The sequence below is a fragment of the Saccopteryx bilineata genome, chromosome 7 (genome assembly GCF_036850765.1).
Source record: "Saccopteryx bilineata isolate mSacBil1 chromosome 7, mSacBil1_pri_phased_curated, whole genome shotgun sequence".
NCBI lineage: Eukaryota > Metazoa > Chordata > Mammalia > Chiroptera > Emballonuridae > Saccopteryx > Saccopteryx bilineata.
The window spans coordinates 43,705,379-43,717,470 of record NC_089496.1 but is presented as its reverse complement, the minus strand read 5'-3'; the positions used below and the strand labels follow the sequence as shown (position 1 = coordinate 43,717,470).

Here is a 12,092-nt window from a genome sequence, read left to right as displayed (position 1 = left end):
CAAGGCCTGCGCTGCGAGACAAGAAGAAGGTAGGCACGTGGTCCTCGTCGGCAGCCAGAGTGGCGAGACGTTGGGAGAATCCTGAGTGTGTCACAACCTGACCTTTAGAGGCGCCCCGCCAGTAAATGGGCGCATCTGGATGTTCAGTGTGAGGAGTAGCCAGGCTTCTGATGTGTGCAGAGCCAGGCGGAAAGGTAACACGGAAACCGCTGGGGTGCAGGGCTCGGAGAACACAGATAGGATTCACCTTATGACAAGGTCAATTCAAAACAACAGCGGTAGCAGCAACAACATTCCAGCTGTGCTGTATGTGGGCCCTGCTCTCGACCCAGACGTTTGTGCCTTACGGAGCTGGTCCCTGGAGGAGCGTGCGTATCACGTGTCTTAAAATGTCACCAGCCTCCTGTTCTGCACACACCAACCATCAAGCAGCCGCAGGGGCTGCTCACTGGGTTACGTGCCCGTTGGGTTGGCCCCCAGTGCCGGCAGCCCTGTGAAGGAGTGATGTCCACCACGTCCTGTTCTCAACAGCCCCACTCAGCTCCCGTAGACTTGTGCCTGTGGATTCTTTTACAGAGTCAGTTCATCTCATATTTTCCTTTTTTCCTGTTGCCTTCTATTTTCCCCAGCATTATTGTCTTTTCCAAAGAACCCTGCCTTCTCATGATGTGCCCGAAGGTAGGCAGCTTCAGTTTTGTCATTTCTGCCTCTGGCAACGTTTCAGGCTTAATTTGCCCTAGAACCCACTTGTCTGTCTTTCTGGTGGTCCATGGTAGCTGTGGGACTCTCCTCCAAAACCACATTTCAAATGAATTGATTTTTTTTTTCTCGTGTCAGTTTTCTTCACTGTTCAACTTTCGCCTCCATACATAGTAATTGAGGAATACAAGGGTGTGGATGACCTTAGCCTCGGTCTCTCATGACACATCCTTGCTCTTGGTGGCCTTCCCTGATTCCTCCACGCTGCCCTTCCTAGTCTCAGACTTCTCTTGATTTCTTGCCTGATCTCCTCATGTGGTAAAATAGAATTGATAACCAATATAACCACAAATATTACCTGAGGATCTACTAAGTGCCAGGCCCTGAAATAAGTGTGAAGATTAATTGAATATTCCCCACAAGCTTGTGAAGTCAGTTCTTTTACTAACTCAACCTACAAATTAGGAGAACAAGGCTCAAGGAGTTAAGGTGACTTGCCCAAGGTCACACAGCCAGTACATGGCAAGGCTGAGACTTGAATCCAACCCGGTTGACTCCAGACCTCATGTTTTGAACCATGGCTGGGAAAATGAGTTTCCTACTCATTGCACCATTCACAGAACGTAGCGTGATGTCCCCAGTGTGTCTGTGCCGTGTGTTTCTGGTATGTAGGTGGCACTGTGAGGATGGGTCCACACTGTCCAAGGTGGCCCATAGTGCCACTTGCAGAGAGAGCCTGTCCACATTCTGTGCAGTGGGAAAAGCTGATCTGCTGCAGCATCTCAGAGTCACTGGACAGTAGATCCTTGAAGGCAGGGTCCAGGCATGTAGTAGATGCTTAATAAATAATGGTCAAATGACAGACTTGCTTTTTCATCACATGAGGCCTCACCAGTCCCCCCAACTCCATCTCTGGAAAAGCGGGCTATTGGCTGGCTCTTCAGGGGAGTCACAGGATGCTGCCTGGAGTCTTCACCGGTAAGGTGCGGTGCTTGGCGGTGGCGGTGCGGAGCCCTACTGCCGCAGAAAGAAGGAGTTCCCAAGCTATCAAAGCCCTCCTCCAGCCAACAACCGGTTTCACCTGAGCACAAAGCTGTTAAAGATCCAGAGCAGAGATGATCAAGGGTCCGAAAAGCCAGGATTCTCCCTTCTTTCCCTCTCAAGCCAAGAGGAAGAGGACTATATATAGGCTCTTCAACCCTGGAGGAGCGGCCAAGTCTAGTCGATTCTGGGAAGTCTGAGAATGTGGACTCACTGAGCAGAAAAACAGGTGGAAAATAAAGTGTGTGTTCATGTGCATTCTATAGTCTCAGCTTTGTTGGTTGTAGGCGGTCTAAGTAAGAACCAGGTAGACTTCCTTTGAAAACTAAGAAATAGGCTCCTATTACCAGGGAATGCCCTTCATATCAGCCGGTGTTTTAACACAAGGACACCCCAATCGGACAGAAGAATCCAGTTTTAAAATTAGTAAGATGTTTTTGTAACTAAAACCCTAGCAGAGGAAATTGCTTCAGGAAACAAGAAAATGCAAAGAAGCATTTTCTGTGACTTACGGCAAAAAACACAGTATGAATGCAAAATACTTCCCATGTGGTTTAGCGGAACAATACCTTAGATATTTAGTTTAAGCGACCTGTAAGAACAAAGTGAATTTCCCCAGATTAAGACACTTTATTGGGAATCAAGACATTTCGCATGAGAGTAGCAATCATCTGGAGGAGGATGGGCATGACCCCAACCCCTATGGAAAGATCTCCAGACGGTGAAAAGTCAAACCTGGTTGCTTCCGCGGGCTTCAGCGGTGAAGGGATCGAAGTTTCCGGTAACGCAGGTGTGAACGCTTTGTTTGCCTGCAGTGTGGTCTGGGGCACTCTTTTTCATAACCAGATGGATCTGAGTGTCTGGTTTTTCACTTTGTTGCTGATTGCACAGGGCATGACTATATGTCACATTGTTTCTGTGTTGGTTTCTGCCATGCTGACTCATCATGAAAAGTTGGCTTTGGTTGACTCTGACCCCATCAATTACTTTCGGAATGACTTTGGGTGGGCACTGCACTGGGGGCGGGGGAGACATGACTATTCTGGCTTTTGCCACCACCGTCTCTCCCCTGGATTATTGCAGTAGTTTCCCCTTGCTTGTTACGGGCTATTCTTATGTATCATATCCCTTCTATGCAGGCAGGGGCTCCACATCTCACTTAGAGCAAGGGCCCGCAAAGCTCCTTGGTAATGCGCCCTCCAATCTTCCACGCTCTGGCCTGCCTCCCACTGCACCATGGGCTCCAAGCTCCTTGCGCTGCAGCCACACTGGCCGCCTAGCTGGCCCTTGCACACATCAGGTCCACTCCTTCTCCCATATTCAGCTGGCTGGCTCTCTCCCATTCTTGTGCTCAAATGTTCTCTCTACCGATCCTATTTAACACCACAAATGGCTCCACTCCTCCCTGCTCCCTTCCTGACCCGTTACCTTCCTTAACTTTCTTCCCCCAGCCCCCAAGACACTCACTACCCTCCGACACACTATATAATTTATTTATGTATTATAGCGACTGTCTGTCTTTCCCTAGTGATGCTAGCTCTACGAGGGCAGAGGTCTCTGTTTTAGTCCCAAAGTGTCTTAACCCCCTAGAACAGTGGTTCTCAACCTTTCTAATGCCGTGACCCCGCAATACAGTTCCTCATGTTGCGGTGACCCCAAACCAAAAAATAATTTTGGTGGCTACTTCATAACTGTAATTTTGCTACAGTTATGATTCGGAATGTAAATACCTGATATGCATTATGTATTTTCCGATGGCTTTAGGCGACCCTGCTGGGGTCGCGACCCACAGGTTGAGAACTGCTGCCCTAGAACAATGCCTGGTGCACCATGAGCGCTCACTGAATAGATGTGATTTGAGTGCCTTACTTAAAGTCGAAGGATCTGCTGAGCTCGCCTGGGTTTCCTCAGCTGGGAAATCAGCCTTCCTTGAATCAAGTATTCACCACAGAGTTCTCAGCGCAGTAGGTGCATGTGCTAGCCCCACTCAGTGTTAAGGGTCATTGTTTTGTTACCTTCAACGTCTTTGCCTGACCTTCAGCCTCCCCGTCAGTTTGTCCTCCCTCCCTGTCATTCCTCAGTGTCAGCTCTTCACTGTCCCAGACCCAGCTCTTCCCTTGGCCTGGACTCTCCTTGGTTTACTCATTCTCACCCTTTCCTCTTTGTTCTTATTTCTTGTACCACCTCATCCCTAGAGTTTTCTTCAGTTTATTCTGTCAGCCCTTCCACGTTGAACCCAAATTGGTGCTCAGGCTCCGTCTGGCTCCTCCTGGCTCCTCCCACTGCCTCCATCTCTCCCTTCCCTGAGAGCCTGCGCAGCTTACCTTGGCACGCGCGTGGGTGCTGTTGATTGGAAGCCAGCCATACATTTTCTTGTCTCTGTCAAGGACCTTTTGAGAAAGAACATTGGTCCTGTAATTGTCAACTTTTGCTGAACGCTTATCTCTATTCTTGTTTTTCCCAGGTGCAGGCTGACCTTGGAAAATAGTCCAACTTAGTCCCAAGGTAGAAGAGAGGGTTTCATTCATTCATTCATTCATTCATTCAAAAAATATTCATGGAGAGCAAACTAAATGCTTGGTATGAAACCAGACCTATGTCATTTCTTCCCCACTGGAGCTTGCATCTGCTGGCGGTGATGCTGAAATGCAGGTCACGTTGTATGGGGCACTGAGTGCAAAGGCAGTTATAGCCTGGCGTATTAGGACGACACATGGCTTTCTGCCCAGCCTCATTGGGGTTTGAATACCAGCTTTGCCACTAACTGGGGGTGTAACCTTGGGCAGGTTGCTTAACCTCTAGAGACTCAGTTTCTTCATCTATAAAATGGAATGGTAACCCATACTTCCAGGAGTTAATATTTTCTGTTTCCCTTATTTTCTATTGTCCTTGGGCTTCTACTCTGCTGGGTACTCCAGGGATAGGTGAGTGGGGTGGAGGGGCCGGGCCCTTAAACATGTCAGTGGTGGCGTCTTAGCTTCTTCGGGCTTGAGAGCTCAGCTGGAAATAGCTGTCTTTGAGTTGATGCTCAGTATTGTAGGTCTCATCCCTGTCCTCCACTGGACCATGGTGTCCAGGTCTAGTGCAGCGTGGTTCCCAATCTGCAGCAGTTTTCACTCTCAGGGGATCTTTGGCAATGTCAGAAGACACTTTTCTTTGATTTTTATTTTTATTTTTTTGTATTTTTCTGAAGCTGGAAACGGGGAGAGACAGACAGACTCCCGCATGCGCCCGACCAGGATCCACCCGGCACGCCCACCAGGGGCGATGCTCTGCCCACCAGGGGGTGATGCTCTGCCCCTCTGGGGTGCCGCTCTGCCGCAACCAGAGCCACTCTAGCACCTGGGGCAGAGGCCAAGGAGCCATCCCCAGCGCCTGGGCCATCTTTGCTCCAATGGAGCCTTGGCTGCGGGAGAAGAAGAGAGAGACAGAGAGGAAGGAGGGGGGCGGGGGGTGGAGAAGCAAATGGGCGCTTCTCCTATGTGCCCTGGCCGGGAATCAAACCCGGGTCCCCCGCACGCCAGGCCGACGCTCTACCGCTGAGCCAACCGGCCAGGGCCTACAGACACTTTTCATGATCACAAATGGAGTGGGGGGACTACTGGCCTCTAATGGGTAGAGGCCAGGGCTGCTGCTAAACACCCTAAAATAGTACGCACAGCACAGCCTCCCTCCGTGAAGGAGGGTCTGGCTCTCGTGTCAGCTATGCCGAGGTTGAGGACCCTGGTCCAGTGCAACCGGGACGAGATCTCATGAAGTGGAGTAGGGCCATGGCTGTTTCCCCCGGGCCCAGGCCATTCGGCCCACCTGCTGCTCTCCCGGGATCTCCACCTGGGCTCTCACTGCCTCAGCAGACCTCTCTGAATTCAACTTTGACCTCTAATTGACCACTCTGGTGGGGTTGCCTCACCCCTTAGCACCTCAGCTTGTTGGCAGGCCTGGGACCCTTCTCTACCCAGCTTGACTGGGCCGCCATTTTTGCTGCAGTGCCTGACTTAGGGATACCCAGAAGTGGGAGTTGCTTCCTGGAGTTCCCCACGAAGAATGGTGTTTTAAATGAAGCCTTTCAGCTTACCCCAATCTCTTTAGAGCCTGGTTCCATCCCGTGCATGCCAAGATTTCTGTCCAGAGTCGGGGGTGGGAGCAGGACCCATGGGTCTGACTGTTCGGACCCCCGCCTTCCGCTCCATCAGCTCTGTTCCAGAAGTGGAAGGCCTTCTTTGACTTCCCCATCCTGTCTGGCACATCCATTCCCCTGGGTTGCATTCTTGTCCTTTCCGGATGGCATTTTCTCTCCCTCTTTCCTGAAGCTTCATACAGAATGTGACTGTGGGAGTGGAATAAAAAAAAACAACCCACCATTAATATTTTGAAAATATTATTGTTACATAACATAAGGTGGCATATATTCTTCCAAACCTCCTACCATGGTCCTAGGCCGTCACGCGCCCTTGCTATGGGAACAGAGCAAAGGAAATGATGGGAAGGAAGCTTCTCAACCTGTGCGTGGGAACGGATTGTTGCTGGATTTCTCCTGGAAACACACTTCACTTCCCTGAGTCAGGAAGGGTGCCCTCTGGTGAGGTTACCTGGCTTGTTCCTAGACTTTGGGCAGCAGTAGGGCAGGTCAACACCTGTGCACTGTTTGCCTGGTTTATCTGGTTTTCTATGGGAAAAACTGCAGCTTTTCACTCTTAAAAGAGTTTTAACAGCAGTCACTTCATGACAAGGGTTGAGACTTTGGCCATGTGCTTTGCTCAACAACCATGCTCTACTTTGTTCATGCCAATCTGTGGGAAACGCACCCCGAGAAATTGATTGCTCTAATCTTACTGTGGACTCCTGGAATCTTAACTATAAGGACAGACAGACACACACATACACACACATCTTAAGAACACTCTTTCATTACATTATAATTTCTTTCAGTAATTGTGATTTGGCAAATTTAGTTTTCAACATAAAGTGGCAAAATGCAATCAAATGGTATCAAGGCTAAAAGAAAAATAATCTTTTTCTTCCATAAATCATTTTAAAAAAAGCTTTAGGATTTCACACTTTTAATTGTTTTTGTAATTTAAACTCCTGCTCGTATCACTTTATCTTTATGAAGGTTATTTTAAAAAGCACAGTGTTCACATTTTATTATAAATTATAACTTTATGACTATCAGAAATGCAAACTTGCAAACTTGTGTTCATGTTTATGTTATATGTCCACATACTTAAGAGCCAGCTGATGTCTGTGATCAATGAGGCACAATTTATATACATTACCCTAACGTGTCTATGGCTGGAAATGTTTGTTGGCAATATCCAAATTATGGATGAATATGAATGATGATATTTAACAAGGAATACTATCAATATGGTTATTGTGGCAAATTTTGTTTCTGCAGGGGAAGTAAAATAGCTATTGATTTGAATTAAGTCAGTAAGTGCAACCATGATTTTAAATAGACTGGTGGGTCCAATTGGGAGTTTAATGGGGCTAAAATTAACTTTCATGTTGCTAGGGACATACGATCTTGCATTATTTTGCATGAAGTTTGCTCCTGAAGTAAATTTAGACCCAAAATAAAGTGTCTAAATATCTCATTTGCATTTGCAGCTAGCAAATGAAATATACCAGACTTTACTTCTGAAGCCTGGTATTCTCAACCAAGAATGGAGGCTAATGCAATTTATTAAATGTCTTAAATTTGGGGTTGCTATTTCATCTTAGGCTGATGAATCCCAACCCTGACAGGTACTAGACTCACCTGGAGAACTTACAACAACAACAACACACCAGACCAACTGAATCAGTATCTCTGGGGTTCTAGGTATCAATATTTAAAAAGTATAACTAGGATTTTAAATGTGATTAGAACTTCTTACCAAGGGGAAATATACCTGGCAAATAGTCTTATTAAGGAAAGCTTCAGATAGTTCAGCTAGTTTACAATCAAATTAAATTCTATTTTAGTTTTGTTTTCACTGATGTACAAGTAGTGTTAAAAAAAAATAATGTGTTTAAGACCAAAGGAATGTGTAACATAGGTTTTCCCTGTGTGTCCCGAGCACTCACAAAGCAGGTGAGTCTGCTGACAGTCATCCGGAAAAACAGAGTTAATCCATTGAAATGAGGAGGATCTGCGATCTTAGTGGGCCTTTTCTTCTTTGGCTTCTTGTGAGGGTGGAGTGATTTCTGAGGGACTCCCAGAAAGCGTTAAAAGAATCCTTGCTCCTGAGTGTAAAGAATTAGAGTTCGAGGCTCGGTCCTGTTGCTTTCTGGTCCTGACACAGGGCTATGGTCTGTAGACTTCACCTGTAGGAATGTAGAGTCTCAGGCCCCAGCCAGACCCACTCACTGACTTCTGCATAGTAGCAAGATCCCCAGCGGATTCTGGGCATATCTGCAGCAAATCAGTGGGCCCTCTGAGCCTTGTTTTCTATATCTTAGCAACAGGGTATCTTAATATCTCCTCTGCTTCCCTACAGGGTGTTTGAGAACCAAATGCATGATATGAAAGCATTTCCATAAAATATTTTTACTGTAGTAAAATATACATAACAGAACATTTATCATTTTAACCATTTCTAAATGTACAATTCACTGGTATTAAGTACAATATATTCATGCGGTTATGCAATCGTTCACTACTATCTGTATCAGAACTTTTCAGGATCCCAAGCAGAAACTCTGTGCCCATCAAACAATACTCCCCATTTCCTCTTTTTCCAGCCCCAGCAACCACTATTCTACTTTCTGTATCTATGACTTTAACTGTACTAGGTACCTCACATGAGTAGAATCGCACAAAATTTGCGACAGGCTGACTTCACTTAGCACGATGCCCTCAACATTCATCCATGTTGAAGCATATAAATCTCATTCATTTTTAAAGCTGAATAATATTCCACTTTATGTATATGCCATATTTTGTTTATTCATTTATCTGTTGATGGACATGTGGGTTTCTTCCTTTTGGCTCTTGTGAATAATGCTGCAGTGGACATGGGTGTGCAAATATCTATCTGAGCCTTTCCTTTCAATTTTTTTGGGGTATATATACCTAGAAGTGGGTTGCCAGATCACATAGTAATATTATGTTTACTCTGGGGGGAATGGCTGCTCCGTGTCACGTTCCCACCAGCAATGCAAAAGGATTTCAATTTCTTCATTCTCACCAACACTTATTTTCTGTGTGTGCATGTTTTAATATAATAGCCAATTTAATGGATCTGAAGGGTTTTTGATTTGCATTTCCCTAATGGTTAGTGATGTTGAGTATCTTTTCATGTACTTGTTGGCTATAAAATATTTTATCTCATATATACTGTTGCGATTTTAAGATTATTATATTGAATTATGAAGATACTGACTAGTTTGTTCCAGAAATCTTACAGATTTCCTGCAGCTGTTTTCTGAGATTAGCCAGATTTTCTCCTGAAGCACAAGTAAGCTATAAATACCATCTGGGAGTTCAGTCCTGCAGTCTGAAAATACTTTGGTATTTGCCTCAGTTTCCTCATCCATAGAAAGGAAGAAATAACCCAATAATCCCATCTCTAGAGTTTTGAGAATTAAGTGAGATAACACACAAGAAATGCTTAGTGGATATATATATAGATAGATAGTATCCTCTGTTATTTGCTCTTACCGCACAGAGTGGAGGATCATTACGCCATGGCCCAGAGACCAGGAGGGACACAAGCCGGGTGTTGCAGAATGCACAGGAAGGCGAGAGGCAGAGGAAGGAGAGAGAATCTAAGGCCACGAGCCCAGGGCTGAGCTGGGCACAGTGCACTTGGAGAGTTTTTTCATAGGAGCGAGGAGTAGCAGGAAGTAAGGCCGGGAAGGTGGATTGAGACCAGATGGCAGGGGTGTTGAAAGGTGAGTCCACCAAGAAGCGTAGGCGTTTGAAGGCGGCGGGAAGCACCGAACATTCTGTGTTGGGAGGGACGCGATCAAAGCCCGCCTGTGTTTATTGTTCTTCGCAGGCAGGCATGACCCTCAAACCATAATAGCAGCACCCCACACCTGAGGCTTTGATCTTGACCATTACCACTGTTTACCTTTTGGGGGAGTACCTTGGATATTTACAGATTGCCATGTAATCAGTTTCATTAGTTAACAGATAAGATTAATTAGCTATTTGAGGCAAGCGAGGACTGGACTTGGCTTTGAAAACTAGGCACTGAAGGAAGCAGCGCTGGCAGCTCAGCGGGTCGTTCTCTCTGCAGGTCTGTGGGACGGGGCCTCCTTGGTAATATTTTTAGGTTGCCGAAGACCATACTGACAGTCGCCCAGAAGGGATAAACCCGCCTTCAGAAGATTTCAGCCTCATCCAAGATGGGTAGGAGTGCTGCATTAATATATTCTGGAATATTTCCAAATATGTATAGACTAAATAGTCCTTATGAGAAGCTCTGGGATTGCAACAGAGGGATGTGCTATAAGAAAGGCCATCTTTAGCCCACTATACTTTGGCAGAGAATGACTGTGTTTGTAACAGATTGTCAGAGTCTCTTCTGTCTTTAATGAAAACAATATAAAAATTACTAAAACATTTATGTTACTTTCAATACAACATCTTATCAAACTAGATAGGAAACAATAAACAAACATGGACAATACTTATATTTCCATTGATTGGACTAATAATGAAAAGTAAAAATTTCTATCTTAAGGAATGGCTAGTAAGTGACTCTTGGTAAATGAAAATTTCATTTGGTTTTTAAATATAAGTTTGAATTTTATTAATTGTACTTTTCTTACCAAGATACCTAGTTGAGGCTATATTTTTATATGACATGATTCTATAATTCAGGTGTCACATTAACCAATAAATGACTTTACTTAAAGTGCCAACAGGATAATGAACAAACTTGCTGACTTTCCTTCATTGCGTGGAAAACTCCGAAGTCTTCCGTTTTGAGACATCCCGCCAACCGTCAGAGACCCGCCACAGAACGAACACTGCAGTGATGAATTCAAGGACCCTTCCTGCAAAAGGCACTCTGAGCATGAAACTTAACGCTGGTAGATATCACTCCGGTTCAGCTAGAGAAACAGAAACCAAGTTAGTCACGGATTTAACAGAAGAGATTAGATGCTTAGTTTAAAATGTTAAAAAAAGGTTGATGTTGCAAAAGAAGTTGTTAACAACCCAGATCAGGAACACTATAGGCCAGTGGTCCCCAACCTTTTTTGGGCCATGGACCGATTTAATGTCAGAAAACATTTTCATGGACTGGCCTTTAGGGTGGGATGGATAAATGCACAAAATAAATTTATGCAACCTGCGTAAAAACTGTGGTATTTTTAAATATAATTGTCGAACTCACTAGACAAGTGTCAAGAGTGAGTCTTAGACGGATGTAACAGAGGGAAGCTGGTCATTTTTTTTAAAATAAAACATTGTTCAGACTTAAATATAAATAAAATGGAAATAATGTAAGTTATTTATTCTTTCTCTGCAGACTGATACCAAATGGCCCACGGACCGGTACCGGTCTGCGGCCTGGAGGTTGGGGACCACTGCTGTAGGCAACTGCTGTGCATGGTCACAGCTGGTCATAGCTGTCCTGTAGCTCTCAGGCTGAAAACTAGACAGAGAATACTCAGAAGTTGCTGTGAAACTTCATATCTGCTAAAGCCTGAGCTTCCAAATCATGGGCAAGGCCATACATATATATCATTGTCAGAATGTATTTCTTATCAGGAACCTTAAAAGAAGTGGAGTCTGGGACATGCAGTTACCTGGCTTCCAGTCCTGGGATATTGGGAAGAGGATTGAAAGGAGTGAGGATGAATGCTGGTTGCCAAAAGAATATGGAATATTATTCCCATTTTACAGATGAGGAAACTGAGGCATGGGAGTCAGTGACTTGTTCAAAGTCTCTTATATGAGATTCAAAACCTGGTCTATCTGATTTTTAGCAATTATAATGAGAAGTATCTATCATGTGACAGGTTGCCCCAAAACTTAATTTGCTTCCTTGACTTTAATCCCCATCAGTTCACATTTTTTTAGGCTATATAGTTCAAAACAGATTGTTACAAAGAGATTATTTTGGCAATTTATTTGGTAGTATTTCCAAATTTGCTAACCTTTTCAACTTTTTCCAAAAGATTGTATCTGGGTAGCTTTTGCAATTATGGTAAGTTCCCTAGATACAAAGTCTTGGTTTGGTGACATTTTAGGTAATGGGGTGGGAATAATTATTTGCTCCATAAACTCTTAAATTCTGGTGTAAGGCCAAATTATACCACAGAAAATATCCATAAAATCTCTAAAACCTGTCTAGTTTTCCTTATTAGGTTCTTTATTGACTTGCAAGGCTTTAGATGAAGTTACAAGCAGA

At 44.7% G+C, this 12,092-nt stretch overlaps 1 long non-coding RNA gene across 2 annotated transcripts; it reads right to left on the bottom strand.

Moving 5' to 3' along the window:
* Positions 1-2,360: 2,360 nt before the first annotated feature.
* Positions 2,361-9,615, bottom strand: LOC136310975 (uncharacterized). 2 transcript variants are annotated; one of them, XR_010726643.1, is made up of 4 exons: positions 9,386-9,615; positions 5,816-6,067; positions 4,065-4,130; positions 2,361-2,756 (listed from the first exon to the last, which is right to left on the bottom strand). It is a non-coding gene; the product is annotated as an uncharacterized lncRNA (long non-coding RNA). The 2 variants fall into 2 exon arrangements; XR_010726644.1 differs by lacking the exon at positions 9,386-9,615 and adding an exon at positions 6,167-6,293.
* Between the last annotated feature and the right edge of the window lie 2,477 nt (positions 9,616-12,092).